The sequence below is a fragment of the Dasypus novemcinctus genome, chromosome 15, assembly GCF_030445035.2.
Source record: "Dasypus novemcinctus isolate mDasNov1 chromosome 15, mDasNov1.1.hap2, whole genome shotgun sequence".
NCBI classification, from domain to species: Eukaryota; Metazoa; Chordata; class Mammalia; order Cingulata; family Dasypodidae; genus Dasypus; species Dasypus novemcinctus.
The window spans coordinates 35,149,362-35,167,730 of record NC_080687.1 but is presented as its reverse complement, the minus strand read 5'-3'; the positions used below and the strand labels follow the sequence as shown (position 1 = coordinate 35,167,730).

The window sequence follows — 18,369 nt, the reverse complement described above, 5'->3', positions numbered from 1 at the left end:
ATGAGGTTGAACTGGGAATAGATTGTGGGGCTGCGGACAGAGGGAACTGACCATCTGGATTTCTACCTATTCAGTTAGTTTCTTGTCCCAGGTGAGCTGAAAGAGCACAGCTGTACTACACAACTTTCTTGATTAATTGCTTTCCTTAGAGATTCTAACAAACAAATATTTGCCTTTAAAAAAAAAAAAAGGTTAATTTCCAGCATCTTTCTAATGGTCAAACTAAGGCTTTCCAAGTATTTGGAAAAGGATTAGAATAAGCATGTGGAATCTAAAGTGTCTATTCAACATCTTTGGCATGTGCCAAGGAAAATACAATTAATCTTCTTTCTCCCAGAGATTAAGATAAATTGGCCTTTTCTTAAAAGATATAATGTGATTCCAGTATGCTCCCTCCCAAAACTCATGTAGTGCATTGTAAGATTACTAAATTGTAATTGCAGTTGCGTGTGGCCCAGAGCAATTCATTTTACTTCTTTCCCTCAATTCCTTTATCTATACTATGGGGATGACAATATCTTCTTTTGCCAGGGACAGGGGTTATTCTGAGGGAAAAGTTGATAAAATACCTGGAAGTGCCTTGATTTCCTTGAAAATGGATTGGATAGATTCTGCAGTAATCACAATTAGAGGGGAGTTCATTTTAGCGTGTAGCACAGTGAGCCATTAGGTGCCCTGATCATCTTCTAATTATATTTCTTCACAAATCTTAAGGCTGTTTTCTCATACCCACCTAAGGATGTTTCTTGCCACTAAATGAGTTGGAAATATTGTCCATTTCCTTACTGTTCATCTATGTTCCTGAGCTCATCTTCGTACCGGAGCTATTACCAGTTCTGGCCTCAGAGTAGTAGCAGCTGAACTAGTAGTAGTTAGGAGAAATTTAAGGAAGGGCACGTGAGAGAAGAGTTTTGTGATGACAAGCTGTGTCCACCATCTTGGAGTGTATGTGTAGACATGTCATCAGGATTGTCCAGGTATTTTAAAGCAACTGAACACTGCATTAGTTTCTAGATATATTCTTCTTTGCATGTTGAACTTGAGTCAACTAAAATTCCCTTTCCTATCCAAAGAGAGTTCTTGTAAACCAGGCTAGTATATGTAAATAACTATTCTTTTTAAATATTTATTTTATTTTATTTATCCCTCCCACCCCCACTTGCTTCCCAGGCTCACTGTCTGCCCTCTGTGTTCATTCACTGCCCACTCTTCTGTGTCTGCTTGTCTTCTCTTTTCATCTTCTCTTTAGGAGCCAGCAAGAATGAATCCTGGGTCCTCCAGTGTGGGAGAGAAGCACTCAGTTGCTCGAGCCACCTCAGCTTCCTGGTTTGTTGTGTCTCTCATTGTCTTTCCTCCATCTCTTTTTTGTTTCGTTGTCTTACTGGGCCAGCTTTTCACAACACGGGCCAGATTGCCTTCACCAGGAGGCCCCGGAACTGAGCCCAGGACTCCCCATATGGTAGACGGTAGCCCAGTCACTTGAACCATATCCGCTTCCCTGTAAACAATTTATATCGTCAAATTTCTATCCAGGACTTAACTTCATCTCGTAGCCCTAGCCTGTCAAGGTCTCTTTTTTTTTTTTTTTTAATTTATTTGTTTCTTCTCACCTCCTCAATGTTTTGCACTTGCTGTATCTGTTTGTCTTCCTTGTTTCTTTAGGAGGCACCAGGAACTGAACCCCAGGACCTCTGATGTGGGAGGGAAGCACCTAATTGCTTGAGCCACCTCTACACCCTGCCTTGTTATGTCTCTCATTATGCTTTTCCTTCCTGTGCCTCTGGTTGTGTCATCTTGTTGTGTCACCTCGCCGAGCCTGCTCACTGTGCCTGCCCATCACATCAGCTCACTGTCTTCTTTCGGAGGCACCAGGAATCTCTGCTCCCTGCTTTTTTTGTTGTGTCTCTCATTATGTTTTTCTTCTTATGTCTCTTGTTGTGTCATCTGGTTGTGGCAGCTTGCTGCGCCTGTCTGTCATGCCAGCTCCCTGTCTTCTTCAGGAGTTCGATCACTTGAGCCACATCTTCCCTCAAGGTCTTTCCGAATTTTTATTTCCTCACCCAACATTTATATCATCTGGGAATTTGACAAGCAAACTATGAAAGTTTAGCAACTTTCTGATGGAAATATTGAGGAGGTTGGAGCCAAGTGCTGAACAAGCATGCCACTAAAATCATCTGCTCAAGTTTAACAAGCATTTGTCTGGTGCTGACTAAATACCAGGCACTGTTCTAAGGGTTTCAATTTGCATAAAACCCCATGAGGTTATAACGTTATACTTATTTTACAGATAAGAAAACGGGCACAGAGAGGTGACGTTCATGAATCAGTACTCTTGAGTATAGTTATTTAATTACCTAATTATCCTAAAATCCAATATTTTCACAAGGATGAGATGTTATGAAATACTCCTGGAAATGAAGACACATTCCTGATCTACCTGTCTAGAAATACTTTCTCCCCTGCCCCCCACCCTCCATCTTGTCAAAAATATGAGATTAGGTGAATGAAATTTGTTCTTGATGAACATTTGTCAGTACTTGGTTGTTACCACCTTCTTTTTGAAGCGCTCAAGATACAAAATAATAACTACCATTTTTTGACAATTTTCCATGTACCAGGTGCTATATTAAGTGATGTGTGTGTGTAACCTCATTTAATCCTTACAACAAAATTTTGAAATATGTCCAGGGTCACATTGCCAGGGTCACATTGCCAAAGATTTGAATCTTTGAGAATTTTTGCAGGAATCACCCTCCATTTAAAATGTCAGTATATTCTATAACCCACCTTTCCCCCCTCTCTTGGAAAATGAGTCCCTCAGCTTTTCTCTACCTTTTGTCATTTTTTGTACTTTTTATGATTTCCTAAAGATTCTCTGTATTTCTATCTGCACTTTCTTTCAGTGTCCTGGAATTTTAATTCATGTAGATTTAGAGACTTGATTTGAAATGTCCAGCTAGTTCTGAAGCTTCTCGTGTATCTCATTCTTTTTTCTTTCTCGACATCACAGCTTAATCATGTTTTTTGTTTATATACTATTCTTCTTGGTGGAGAAGATAGAGCAGAGACCATTTTTAGTGAGTTTATTTCTTACTAAGAAGAACTCCCTAATACTCTCATTTCAGATTATTAACAGTTGCAGTTTTGCTAGACTGAAATATAATTACCTAATTCAGCTCTCTTGGAATTATTAAAATTATTTCACTTTTATTAACAGCCTAATTCCATATTTTGTTTGGTTGACTCTCTGTGGAGTATGGTCTTGCAGTGGAAACAATGGGAGTTTCCAAAAAGCAGTTCCTAGGTATATAATACTTCCTGTCTTGCTAATTCAATTTGTGCTTAAGTAGCTCCTTCATGTTAAAGATGGCACCAAGAGCTCACCTTGCAAAGCATGGATGATGAAAAGACTGCTTCCACTCTGAACTCCTTTTTCTATTGTTAAATTCATGAGGAGAAGGGGAACTGTCTAGCCTATATCTTGCTAGGCCAGAGTAAAAATATGTCAAGTAATGCACAGACTTGTAGTGAATCACAATGACACTGGGTGAGGCCAAGAAGATGGAGTGGAATAGGTCCAGGCAGGATTCCAGGGCTGCTATTTTAGTTGAGTAAATATTTGCTGAATGCCTTCTCAACTAGGCATCATGGCAGGCAGGGGGGATACACAGGGGGGTGAGTGAGACAGGCGGAAAAGTAAACAACTATACTATAAAAAGATAGGTCTATATGAAAACAAGATAGGCTTTTTATAATTATTTGGTTCTAAGTATTTTTAGTAGTTAGTTTTTTTTATCTTTTTTTTTTTTAGGAGGTACTGGGGATTGAACCTAGGACCTCGTATATGGGAAGCAGGCACACTCAACCCCTGAGCCACATCTGCTCCCCTCTAAGTATTTTTAAATTTCCATTTTGATCTCTTTTTTCATCCATGGGTTACAAAAGAATGTGTCCCAAACTCTCTGTAGCGAAGAACCAGTTTGGTTGTCTTTCTTGTTTTGTTTTGCTTTATTTCCAATCCATTTTTGACCAATACTTTTGTCAAACATAATAAAAATTAATTGCTAGAAAAAAATAAATGCTGCTTGGATGTCACAGCTATGTCAAGTACTATAAAAGTTTCTGAAGATCTTACTCTCCATTTCTGTACATACCTCAAATGGCATGGAAAGGGTTTACAGATGAAGACTGGTCCATAGACCACATTTGAGCAGCACAGTCTTAGAATTTTTAAATTTCCAAGTGTGTGGAAGTTTATTATTTATCCTTTTGTTACTGACCTCTAGCTCAGGCTGAAAGTTACTGATTCTCTGACATTTGTTGAGTCCTGCTTTATGGCTTAATACATGAACTATTTGTGTAAATTTCCGTGTGTGCTTGAAAAGAAAGTATATTTTCTATTTACAAGAGGCAGAGTTCTATATATTTCCCTTTAGGTCAAGCTTATTAATTCTGTTCAAATCTCCAGATCTTTACTGATTTTCTTCTGTTGTTGTATCAATCATTGAAAAAGGCTAGTTGCCAATTTCTCCCTGTGGTTCTGTCAACTCTTCTGCTAATATTGAGCCTATGTTGTTAGGCATATACAAATTTAGAAGTATTATATATTTCTGGTATATTGAATTATTTATTATTATGCACTGACCCTCTTCATCCCCTTTAAAGTTTTTTGCTTTAAAGCCTATATGATCTAGTATTAATATAGTTACATCAGCTTTCTTTAGGTTATGACTGGTCTAGTATATCATTTTCATACTTTGCTTTCAATTTTTCCATATCTTTATGTTTTAAAATATCTCCTATTGTTTAAAAAAATCTTATATCTACATTGAAAATCTGTCATCTAACTGGAACATCAATCCATTTACTTTTATTAAAATTACTGATAAGTTTAGCTTTAAATACACCATGATATTTTGTGCTATTTTCCATACCTACTGTTTCTTTTTCTCATCTTTCTTGCCTTTTAAAAAATTATTTGATGTTTTTGTTTTTCTTAATACATTTTTCCTCTCCTTGTTTAGAAGTTATAACTGTATTTTTAATTTTTATTGGTTACTCTTGAAATTTTACCAAGCATAATGGGTAAAGACTAAAATTAATCTATATGTTAATTTCTTTCTGTACATCACAAGAATCTTTGAAAACTTGAAATCCTGTCATTTCTGTTGTAATTGATGAGCTATTTTTGCCCAGTATTTTAGATCTCTTTTTATCACATAAATTTTATATTATCACCATTATTATTTTGTATATACAGCATTTATTTGATTAGCCTATATATTTATTTGCTTATCATTCCTTCTTCCAACTCAGACCTTCTTTCTGGGGTCATCTTTTTCTCTCCTTAAGTGCATCATTCAGAATTTTCCTGTGATGAAGGTTTGTTGATGGTAAACTCTCACAGTTTTTGTTCATTTGAAAATGTCTTTATTGTTTGACTGAGTACGTTAATCTAGCCTGACAGTTATTTTTCTCTCAGAACTTTGAAGATATTCTTTTATTGCCTTCTGGTTACTATTTTTGCTATTGAGGACTCTATTGTCAGTCTGAAATATAGGCTCTCTGTCCATTTTCTTTGACTGCTTTTAAGATCTTTTTTAGATTTGATATACTGAAGTTTTATTAAAATGTGACTATTCCTCTCTTTCTCCCTCCCTCCCTCCCCTCCTTCTTCTTTTGTTGTTCTTGTTGCTTGGTATAAGGTATGCTTCCTATAATTGGAATTCATGTCTTCCATCTGTTTCGTAAAAATTTCTACCATTAGCTCTTCAAATATTACCTCTTTTTCATCCTTCCTAGTCTATCCTTCAGAGATGCCAAGTAGACATCTTTAGGAAGTTTTCATTTCATCGTCCCTGTCTTCTAATATCTTTCCATGTTTTCTGTCTCCTTATCTCTTTGTGTTGCATTCTGGGTTGTTTCTTCATATCTATTTACCAATTTTCTAACTTTCTCTTCTGCAGTATCTAATCTGTTTAACCATCCACTGAGTTTTTAATTTTAATGATTATATTTTTCATATCCAAAAGTTCTTTTTGGTTCATTTTCATATCTGCTTGGTATACTCTGAATCTGACCATTTCAATATTTGGTGTCTAAATTTTTTTGGCTTGTTTCTTACTCATGGTATGAACCCATACTGACTAGCATTAACTCATGGGGATCCCAAGGGGCTAGAGCGGGGAGATTTTCCTCCAAAGAGAATCTGTATTGGTTTCTGATGGGAGTTAGTGTTATTACTAGTCTGGTCCTCTCACCTTGCTGTGGCATTGGGGCTTAGTATTCTGATATCTGGACTGGTACAGGCATTTGGTGCCTAGCTTTCTTTTTTTTGCCCAGCCCTTGCAGCTCAGAATTCAAACCAGTCGGTTTTTATTATTATTATTATTATTATTATTATTTATTTATTTACATTGGCCTCTTGAAAACTCCTTTACATTCTTATGAGCCCATCACTGCATTAAAAAGTAGTTTTGTTGAAATTTATCCAGGTTCTAGTTGTTTGTAGTGCGATGGCCCTTCAGAGAATGTGGTTCACTGTAAGTATCCAAACTTTAAATATTTTTTAACTATAAACTTTTAAGAATTAGTTTAAAAGTCATTTATACCCATAATTTAGAATAAAATAGTCATGAAATAAAGCAGCCTCATTTCACTTCTCCAGAGAATTATTATTATTATTATGTTTGAACCCACTACCTCATATGCGGGAAGCCAGCATTCAACACTGAACACATCAGCTCTCCTGAGTTATTTTTTTTCGTTTGTTTGCTTATTGTTTGTTTTTTTCTTTTTAGGAGGTACTGGGGCCTGAACCTGGTACCTCCCGTGTGGGAAGCAAGTGCTCCCCAGAGAGTTACTTTTAACTCTCCTCCCTTGTTCTTCTGGCAGTTACGACCCTATCTCTAAATAATATACTTTTTTTTTTCCCCTATTTCAAGTGTATCGACTCCCACTATGGGAAATAAAGAATTGTCTTTCCTTTCCCCTCCCCTATTCCCATCATATATGGGAAACTTTTCCATCCCCCTGTTGTCCCAATGCAATTTTATTGTAATTTCGTTAGATACTATCCAGTGTAAAAACTATTCAGAGCAGAACCATGTACTAATAAATTGATTGCCTTTCCTTTTCGGTCTGACCTATGTTCCCTAGAGTTGATCATTGTCTTTTTCCCCACTGTTGGCTGATTATTTCTCTTCAGTTTACACTAATCTAATGCGTACCTCTTCACTAATTGTCTAAATCTCCTCTTGATACATTCAGAAGCATGCAGCCTTCTGTCCCTTTCCTCTTGGGGAAGTCCCTCTTTGAGCTTCTAATTCCAGGAGTCTGGACTGCCGGCTGCGGTACAGCTGGAATCCTGGGCTCTCTTTCCACGCCCTCCTGGGGATTCCCTTCACTTCTCTCTCGTCTTGTTTTCCGTGTCGCCTGACCTTATTTCTGGGTATGCTTCCTGCTTTGGGTGAGGCATACCCTTCAATACCTCCAGAGAGAAGGCTCCCTTCTGAAGCACATGTAATTCCATTTTTTCTAGATTGGTTTGTAGGGAGCCAGGATATGTTTGGAGTTTACGGTCTTGAGGGTTTTTACACTGACCCTTCAGAAAGCCAAAGGAGCAAGGCTGAACTGTGATTCGAGGAAAGCTGTCCTGTGGGGACCTGTGCTAATAAAGTGTGGTAAGTCACTCACAGGTGACTTAATTTGATACCCTATTCAGTGGAAAGGAGAGAGGGCTTGGTGGTAGAAGGCACATTTAAAGTTCCCAAGTTCACTCCAGCCAGGCTGCTGGAGTCCTGGGAGCTCATGAGCCACTTTCTTTACCAATCCCGGGAGGTTAGTGATAATGCAACACGCACTGCCCTGCACACCCACCTCAGGGCAGTGTGGTGCTCAAACAGGAATGCATTTGGTAAACTCTCAAGTGCTATATAAAATATAAAATAGGTTTAGGTAGTGGTGTCATTTTTTTAAAAAGAGAGTGACTGATAATTTCAACTTTTTAAAAAAGATTTTTAAAAAAATTTATTCCCTCCTCCTCTAGATGGTTCTCTCATCTGTCTGCTCATTGTTCGCTCAACTTCTCCAGGAGGCTGTGGGAACCAAACCTGGGACCTCCTACATGGGAGGCAAGTGCCCAACGGCCTGAGCCATATCCGCTACCTGCGGGCTCCAGTATCTGCTAGCTTGTGGTATCAGCTCGTTTAGGCTTCTGCTTGCTGCAGTGGGTACAGCATCTGCTTGTCCTCTTTAGAAGGCACCAGACCCAAACCTAGGACCTCCTATGTGATAGGCAGGTGCCCAACTGGTTGAGCCACCTCTACTTCCCAGTGGTGTCATTTTTAAAGGGATAAAGCTTAGAGATTTTAGGAAACTGGATAGTTAGCAGGTTCCTTAAGATCTCTCTTTCACATAGAGAGGAGCATTATTTGATGGTCAAGAACACAGATTTCAGAGCCAGACCTCCAGGGTCTGGATTCTGATAACATTTCCTCTTAACGGTATGACCTTAAGCAAATTACTGTACCTCTCTGGGTCTCTCTTTCCTCTTCTGTACAATAAGAATAATAATAGTAATAATAGTATCTATCCCCACAGAATTATATTAAATCAACTGATATTTGTAAAGTGTGTAGAACAGTATCTGGCCCACAATAAGTGTTAGATGAGTGTTTGATAAATTCATAGATAGCAGTCATCCTAACTGAACTCCTAGCCCAGGGTCTGATGGCATCATTTCAAACGCTGGTGATTGGTTAGAGTGCAAGGGTTTCCTGGCATTGATTAATACCATAGATTCCTGGCATCTCATGGCATGATTATCTTTCTTAAGCTGCTAAGCAATAGGTTTTTACTTTGTATTTCTGTGCAGGATACTTGACCAAGGTGCATTTCTGAAGGGAACTTGGCAAAAATGAAGTGAAAAAAATGGCAAAGAAAGGCAATAAAATCTGCTTGAAGCAGAGTCACAAGAGCTTTCCAGAGAAAGTGAGAGCTAGCTGGGATCTGGGCCCTGAAAAGGACCCATTTAAAATGCTCTTCAAAGGAGAAGGGCGGCCGCGAGGGTGTCTGGCAAGTGCTGCTCAGTGGAAGTGGTAGAGTGAAGCACCCATCCATTGGGATTTAGAGCAGCTCCTCTCTTCCCGGCTGCCTGCTCTGTGTGGCCGCGAACCCAGGGCCATGAACCCAGGACTGCCAGGAGGATCACCTGGTTGCAGCTGCCCCCCAACCATGAAAGCAAGAGGAAGCTGTGTCTGCCTTCTCAGCAACAGTCAGGCCTCCAGAACCTCTAGTGATCACCCACCCTGGGCTATGGTCTTTGTTTTTTTTGTTCTTGTTGTTGTTGGGTTTTTTAAAAGATTTATTTTTATTTCTTTCTCTCCCCTTCCCCCCCCACCCCACTCCAGTTGTCTGTTTTCCGTGTCCATTTGCTGTGTGTTCTTCTGTGTCTGTTTCTTTTCTTATCAGCAGTACCCAGAATCTGTGTTTCTTTTTGTTGCGTCATCTTGCTGCGTCAGCTCTCCATGCGTGCAGTGCCACTCCTGGGCAGGCTGTGCTTTTCTTGAGTGGGGCGGCCCTCCTTATGGGGCGCACTCCTTGCGCGTGGGGCTCCCCTACGCAGGGGACACCCCTGTGTGGCATGGCACTCCTTGCGCGCATCAGCACTGCGTGTGGGCCAGCTCATCATACAGGTCAGGAGGCCCTGGGTTTGAACCCCAGAATCCCATGTGGTAGGTGGACGCTCTATCCATTTAACCAAATCCGCTTCCCATGGGCTATGGTCTGTGAATGCATCTGTTCCTCAATCCATCTTAGCTATCAGGACCCAAGTGAGGCCTGAAGGAAGGTCTGGAGATGTGGAGGAGGAGACAAGGAAGTGTTACTGTACTCTCACAGTAAGCCACTTCTTAAGTACCTCTTAGCCAAACAGTAATTCATTTAAGAACTCCTGTAGTTCCTTATAAGAGTTTGCAGACCCAGGGAGCCATTTCATTTGCAAGTGTGAGCTGTTCATAAAGAAGCACCCAATAGCAGTCAAGATTATTGGCTTATTATTAATCTCTGATTATTATAAATATGATTTCCCTGCCCTCATCATTTTGAGCCAGTTAGCTCTGGAGTTAGTCTGTAATGTAATGGAAGATCCATTCCTACACCAGGCATAGCTCTACTTTCTCATTTGTGCTCCCTTTTGTGCTCATGCACCCACAGGCAGGTACACAGATTAAACCCCCATTTGTATTTAATATACACACTGTATTCATACACAGATTAATTTGGCTAAATTTAAATTCCTCCATGCTGCCACTTTTGTGGAAATAAATTATTGGAGTACCTAGGTGTATTCTCCCCACAGGGAAAAAGCTCACTGATGTGCATTGAATGATTAAATGTATACAGGGGCATGGGGAGCTAACTCCTCTTCAATAGGGGTGTGAAATTAGGATGGGAAGCCTTCTCTCCTAGGTGCCATGCCTTTATAAAAGACTTAAGAGCTTGGGAGATTTTTTTTCAATAGGAATTGGTATGTCTGTGAGTCTTTTTGGAACAGTATGGAAAGCTGAACTATGCTTAGGAACTCTGCAAGGTCTTTTTGATCCTTCCTTAAAGGTTCTGATATAAAAACCTATCCAGGTTTTTATAAAAGTAGTAAAGTATTGTCAGTCTTTTATTAATCCCTGCACACCAAATAACCTTTCCTCTTTTGAGAAGTAATTGTTAAAAAAAAAATTTTTTTTTTGTTCTCATTGTTTTATTCTTCAGATCAAGTATCTTCTTAATGCAAGGATTCAAATATCTCTATTAGGGTCATAATAGTCAGCAATTTCCATATAATGAGCTCAACGAAGTCTCTTTACAAAGAGATGCAGGCTTTAAATTGCCAGTTATTTCTTTTCCTACATTCCTAGGAATCCAATTAAGTAAAACTAAGTATGATCTACTATGATAGGATATACCTGACTATCGAAAGCCCAGGCTCAGCAATAAAACAGATCTTTGAGCTTCAGCATAAAATTAAGATTTAAAAGAAACAAAGAAAAGAACCTAGCTTAAATGAACCAAAGCTTTCTAAGAGTGGAAACTGTAGCTATTTCCTGTGACATAAAGAGACAGCCTGGAAACTACAGTGAAAAGTATTGCACTTACTTATTCCAACTTTAGCTACCAATTAAAATCCCGTCTTTGAGTCATGGGAGCACTGGTAATTTTCTCAAAGTAAACCCAAGAGATTTCCGTTTACTAAAATCTCCATGATTAAAGAACCAAATGTGTTTGGCCACCACCAAAATTTAAAGGGAAGGAAGGGTGAAATCTTGCAGAGCAACATGCTTGTTACCTAAGAACAGTATTTTTTTTCAAGTTTCCTTATCTTCTTGACCACAAAGTATTAAATTCCACCATGTTTTCAATAATAACTTAGTAGGTACATATAAAGGCATGATTTAATATTCTAATTTAGATAGACCATTAGGAAATAATGATGCTATGCTCCCACTGTTTTTTATTATTTTATTTATTATTTATTTATTTATGTTTTATTATTATTTTTAGGTACCAGGGCAGGGGATTGAACCCAGGATCTCATATGTGGGAAGCCGGTGCTCAACCACTGAGCTACACTGGCTTCCCCTGTTGTGCATTTTTAAATACAGCAGCGCTTCTCAGAGTGGTGATAGTGGTGATGGTGTTGGATTAATTCTTAGTCCATATCTGCTGTGTAGAATGAGATAGATGGTATTTTACTCGTAAAAGAAAAGGAAACTGTGGCTTGTTAGAGGCAAATGGCCCCTAACAAAGAGTTAACCCAATTCCTAGTCTGCTTTTCTATTAAAGATATTGTTATCTGTTTTAAATGTGCTTTTGTAAAATTTTTCCCATTTGATGAAATTTGCTCACTATTCATTGGTCAGAAATTAACCTCCAAAAGTTAACAGTTAGATCTTGAACTCTCAGCCAAGCCTAGGTCCAGCATGTCCTAAGAAATAGCATGTTCTTGGGAAAGTTATTGATTAGCTCTAGATAATTAGACCAAAAGGCCTCCCTAGACATCTATAAGAAGAGCTCCAAAGCTCGGAGGGGAAGATGAGCCTGGGAGCTGACCTGAGGTGAAAGTGGGTTTCCTAAAGGATCCTCAAGATTTTCTAGTGTAGGCTTTCAACCCCAGTGAATTCTTGGAGCCTCCCAGGGTAGAAAAATGAAGCTAGGGTTGAGCACCAGAAAGTTCCTCACTTAGAACGTCCTACACATTGTCTAATCCTTCTACCCCGTAGCAGGGGAAGGCTGATGGTCTAGCCCAACTGGGGTAGGTCTGCAGGGCACAGGGAGTGTGTCTAGAGTTGCCATTTCCTGGAGTGGTGGGTGGATAGACTCAAGGGGAAAGGCGAAGTAGAGAACTGAGGCCAGTAAATGGACCTGCTGATGCAAATAGGCCGTCGGAGTGAAGGGAGCCCGAAGTGGGGATGTGGAGCCCAAGTTTAGAGTGGAGACATAAGAAGGTAAGGGAGAACCAGATCAAGGCCCGCTCATCAGAGCAGTCCTAAGTCTCTGGGCTGGGAGCCATGACTGGGCTTTTCCATATTTCCTGGGAAGCACACTGTGTGGGTGGATGAACCTTCAGAATTGCAGGCCAGAGGAGGATGGGCATATCATACCTCCTTCCTGGATTCAGCTGGAGTATTGTGGCCTCTTTGAATTTGGACACATTCCTGAGCCAAAGGCAATTTCCCACCATCTTTCTTTGCATCCTCTGCTCTTCTTGAGAGATCCCTTGTCTTGGACTAATGGTGGTGCTGAAGGTGGTCTAAGAATAACGACACTAGAGCCATTTATTGGGCATTTACTGTGCGCCGTCACTATTTCTAAGTGCTTTACATGGATTAATTCATTAAATGCTCACAGTAATTCTGTGAAAGAGATGCTATTGTGATCCCCACTTGACAGATAAGAAAACTGAAAGAGAGAGATTAAGAAACTTGTCCAAAGTCACATAGCTAATAAGTGGGGAAGCCAAGCAGGCCAGACCCTAGAGCTGCACTTTTTTAAATTTTTAAATTTATTTCTCTCTCCTTCCCCCCCACCCCAGTTGTCTGTTCTCTGTGTCTATTTGCTGCGTGTTCTTTGTCCGCTTCTGTTGTTGTCAGTGGCACAGGAATCTGTGTTTCTTTTTGTTGCGTCATCTTGTTGCGTCAGCTCTCCATGTGTGCTGCGCCATTCCTGGGCAGGCTGCACTTTCTTTCGCGCTGGGCAGCTCTCCTTATGGGCCGCACTCCTTGCACTTGGGGCTTCCCTGCACGGGGACACCCCTGTGTGGCACGGCACTCCTTGCGCGCAACAGCACTGTGCGTGGGCCAGCTCCACACGGGTCAAGGAGGCCTGGGGTTTGAACCACGGACCTCCCATGTGGTAGATGGACACCCTAACCACTGGGCCAAGTCCACTTCCCCCTAGAGCTGCACTTTTGATCACCACACTTGCCAGTGAGCATTATCAGAGCTATTCAAAACCCGCGAGATTTTCGCTTGTTCAGGTACCATCCTAGCATCCTTGCCAAGTGAGCCAAGCTTCCCCATCTCAAGGTACCAGGGCAGGTTGCTGCCGATTGGGATCATGAAGAGCCAGGCATAGCCATAAAGTCTGGCTGGGTACACATAAAAGTGGAGAATCCACCTACTCCACATTACTGTAGTGACTACCACACTTTATTTTTTTAAAGATTTATTTATTTATTTTATTTCTCTCCCCCCTCCACCCCAGTTGTCTGTTCTCTGTGTCTATTTGCTGCGTGTTCTTTGTCCGCTTCTGTTTTTTGTCAGCGGCACAGGGAATCTGTGTTTCTTTTTGTTGCGTCATCTTGCTGTGTCAGCTCTCCGTGTGTGCAGCACCATTCCTGGGCAGGCTGCACTTTCTTTCATGCTGGGTGGCTCTCCTTATGGGGTGCACTCCTTGCGTGTGGGGCTCCCCTACGCGGGGGACACCTGTGCAGGGCACTCCTTGCGCACATTAGCACTGCACGTGGGCCAGCTCCACATGGGTCAAGGAGGCCTGGGGTTTGAACCACAGACCTCCCATGTGGTAGACGGACGCCCTAACCACTGGCCAAAGTCCACTTCCCTTCACACTTTCATGTAATAATTTGTTCCATGTCTGCTTCCTTGGTGGGCTCTTAGCTTTAGGAAGAGGGGGCCATTATATCTCCTCTCCTGACCCTAGTGGCCAAGACCTAGTAGCTATTCAGTAAATATTTAATGAATAAATGAGTTACCTGTGATCCATATATGATAAATGTTATTAACTTACTATTATTTCAGTGTTGTGGAAATTATTGTCCCTTTGTATTTTATATTTGTCATGCCCCATCCTGAGAGTTACGTTGTACTTTGGAGTACATATTAATCTTGTATAGATGTATCTTTAGAGACAAAATGAAACAAAGAACTGAGGTCATGATTTGGACCATTTGTTTTTGTTTTTTTTTTAAAGATTTATTTTATTTATTTCTCTCCCCTTCCCCTCCCCATTGTCTGTTCTCTGTGTCCATTCACTGTTTGTTCTTCTCCATCCGCTTGCATTATCCCACGGCACTGGTAAACTGCGTCTCTTTTTTGTTGTGTCATCTTGCTGCATCAGCTCTCCCTGTGTGCGGCGCCACTCCTGGGCAGGCTGTGCTTTTCTCACGTGGGGCACCTCTCCTTATGGGGCATGCTCCTTGCATGCGGGGCACCCCTACACAGGGACGCCCCTGTGTGGCACGGCACTCCTAGTGTGCAGCAGCATTACACACACGGATCAGGAGGACCTGGGGATCAAACCCTGGACTCTCCATATGGTAGACGGATGCTCTATCAGTTGAGCCACATCTGCTTCCTGATTTGGACCATTTGAATGCCTAAACAGATGTATGATTGAGTTTTTGTTATATTTTAGACTTGGGATCTTGCACTGTATTTTAAATTCAGAATTTCATAATTTCTGAGGAAGGTAACTCTACTGACATGAAAATAACTCTCCAGCATCTCTTTTAGAGGGCATAAAGAAACAAGAGTTTGTAGTGGCAATTAGAGCATACTTCAATTAAATTTCCCATTTCAGAGCTGAGATTATTACCTATTTGATATTTGATTTTAGTAAAATCATGTCTTTGTTGTACATGAACATGTTAGAGTCTTGTATCTGCCATGTTAGCTATTTTCTAGGGCCTGTGTTTTTTAAACAACACTCCACAGCTGAGCTCTTGGAGGACAGGGCCTATTTTGACAGTTCCCCTTCATCCGTGTATCACCAAGCTTGTTTTCTGCCAATATGTTTCACATGATTTGTGGACATGTGTAACGTGCCTGTGCAACTTGCAAACACCCATACATTATTACAATAATAATTGGGTTTTGATGCAACTGGAACTCAGTACTACCAAGCTGCCAGCATTTCCTTTTGGCTACCAGAACTAGGCAGGAAAATTATAGTCTAACTGTCTTCCTGTTTATTGATAAACAAAGTGGCCAGCCCAGCAATGGAGCCTGATTAGCAGTTTGCACCCTTTGTGAAAGGATAAACAGAACCCTACTGTTTTCTGTGTTTGACTGCAATTTGCATCTTTAAAGAGGTTTGACTGCCCTGAGATTCATGTTCAACTTCCGAGTGCTTGAATCTGCTTTGATAGGGTACATGGCAGCCTCCTTGTTTCCCTTGCCTTCATCTTGAAACAATATTTGCCAGAGTATCTCTGCTCCCACCTGGCCTACTAGAAGTCACCTGTCCGAAGGAGGAGGGGAGGAGAGGAGCTGGAGAAGAAACGTGTCTCTGTTTCCCTGCACTCGGGTTTTACATTCCCAGAAGGCCCTTTAATGCCAACACGTCTCCATTTTTGAAGAGGGAGTGATGCAGGAATGAAAAGCCAAAGACAAAAGGAAATCTGCTTCCCACTTCCTCTTGCCTACCCATGCCCTTACCTTCACCCCCCTCCTCCTGCCCTGCCCCTCCCCAAAAGTACTTTCCCCTTTTGTGAAGTGAAATACAGCATTAACCTTCTGCCTAGCGTTGGAGTCATGTTCTATTCTGAAATTCATTCTAGCCTAATTAGGTTTTTAACTAAATGATAACAGAGCAAATAGTCAACTCCCCTTATAATTATTTTCAAATGAAAGAAATGAAGGTCATTTTAACTTGAATTTGCATGATGTAAAAGGGAGAATTAATACATGTAAACATGCAGTAATCTGTTTAGATAAACTTTCGCCATAATCCATGCTGTCTGCAAATAACATTTGTTCTGCCTTAGCGATACTGCGTGATTGGACCCAGGAGACTCCAGTCATCCCACTGAACAGTTTCCTTTTATAACTTCAAAAGAAATGTTATGTCTTTATTGGACGTTGCAGGGTGTTAAGCGTAGTTAGACATAAATTGTACCTCAGCTATTTCATTAATGCCAATAGGGATTAAATTAGATTTTATAGCTGCTGTAGACGTCTATTTGGTGGCCAACAAGTGGGATTTTTAAATCCCGGAAAATATCATCCTATTATAAAACAGGCAGCTCAATTAACATTTCCCAGGAAGGGACTCTTCATGGATTAGCAAAGAAAATCATCCAATTCTATGGGGCTATTACAAGCTTTTCTCAAAAGTCAGAGAGTGAATTGGAAAAATGGAACAAGAAAAATCGTCAAAAATGTTATTGCTTAGGAAGACTTTTTGTTTGTTTCTTTGTTTTGGTTTGGTTTTTTAAGGGGAAGAGGAAGAGCAATGGGGCCTGAATAGTAGAGCTGAGTGTGGTCTTATGGACGATACTGGCACATGCTCTGTGTTGGCAATGTTGTGACTTTGCTTATTTACACATCAGCTCCCCACTTTCAGTTATACATAGTTACTTGCATCAGTGATTCCCTGATTTTCTTATATGGTCACCTAAGGGCAAAAACAATTGCTAAGAACCAAAGTCTGGGCACTAAAACACAAAGTGATGGGGGAATTAAAATGGCTACTACTTTCTGTAAAATCCATAACTCTTTCTCAGTTATTATTAGACCCTAAAATCTGAGAATTTTAGAGCTGGAAAGGACCTTAAAGGTTCTTCTATTTCATCTTAGAGTCCTATTCCAAGTTTTACTTTAAAGACTACAGGAAGATGGATCTCTTTCTCTTGTGCACGTGTACACACACACATATTTAACAGTGTGTGGGTGGCCTTTTTACTTTTAAAGAAGAACCTTCCTTAAATCTTAGCAATTGGTTATTGCTTGCTGGTGAGGGTTATTATTAGAGCTATGCAGGATTTGCCAATTTTCATTTGCACGGGTATCATCTTAGCAGATAATCACATGGGCATCAATCACTGGCCTGTCATTGTGTTAGATAATTGCATGGGCATCAATCACGTGTGTATCTGGAACAAGTCATCACGTGGGCACCCATTCCATCTATATGGAGGAAGGTAATTGCATGGGAAGCAGGGAAGGCTGGATCTTCATGGCAGGGTATCAATCACGCAGGTATTGAGGAGATAATCCTATGCATAGCCATCTCGTGTGCAAATGTGCATAATTACGTGGATAGCAGTCACATCTACACCCTGGTTTGCTGGTGCAAGTTCACATGTGAAGTAATCATGTCGTGTGCTTGCTCAGGTTGGAGAAGAGGTGGAGTGACCATGTGCACGCCCGAGTCGCAGCCACCAGTCGGCCGCAGGAGTAGTCTCTGGAGGAAGCAGTGCTGCCCTAGCAAGGCCTTCTTCAACAGAGCACTTGGAACTCCTTATCTAGAGATGCAATCTTTTGTTTTAGGGTTTTGTCTGCCAGTGGAAATACTCCTGGGAAGAATGTGAATGAGGGTAGAAGTCACCGTGGTTTGCCACCTACGCATTGGTTTTATCTTCTTCAGATGTAGGCCCTTTTGTTTCATTCTCAGCCCGGTGACCGGGCAGTGGCTTCAGCCCTGCCTTCTGGGCTGGAGAGTATGGGCAGGGCTAACCAGTAGGTGAGCTGCAGGCCACTGGCCATGGTGATTGGCTCTGGCCAGCGTGGGGGACATCAGCCAGCCTGATCAGAGTGAATCTCGGGACACAGTGGGGAAGCAGCTCTGGATTTCACCTGGCTGAGTATGCACCTGGCACTGCTGCAGCCATTGTGCCTGGGAGAACCTGGTGTGTGCAGGGATCACTGCATGGAGGAACCTGAAAATGAAGCCACCTGGGAGAAGTCAGGATGGAGCAGTGGTGAGAAACCCAGTTCTGAGGGCAGTGCTCCAGCTCCGATCACAGCCCTGCCTGATGCAGAATCCCTGGCCTGAAAACACCCGTGTGAGCCAGTGAAGTCCCTTGAATCGGTTTTCTGCTGCTTGCTTCAGAAAGAGTCAAAGCTGGTGGGA

At 41.2% G+C, this 18,369-nt stretch overlaps 1 protein-coding gene across 3 annotated transcripts in view; it reads left to right on the top strand.

Annotated features, from left to right (window-relative positions):
* CLYBL (citramalyl-CoA lyase) overlaps window positions 1–18,369 on the top strand; it is a 267,593-nt gene that overhangs the window by 164,061 nt on the left and 85,163 nt on the right. The gene's annotated exons all lie outside the window — the stretch shown is intronic.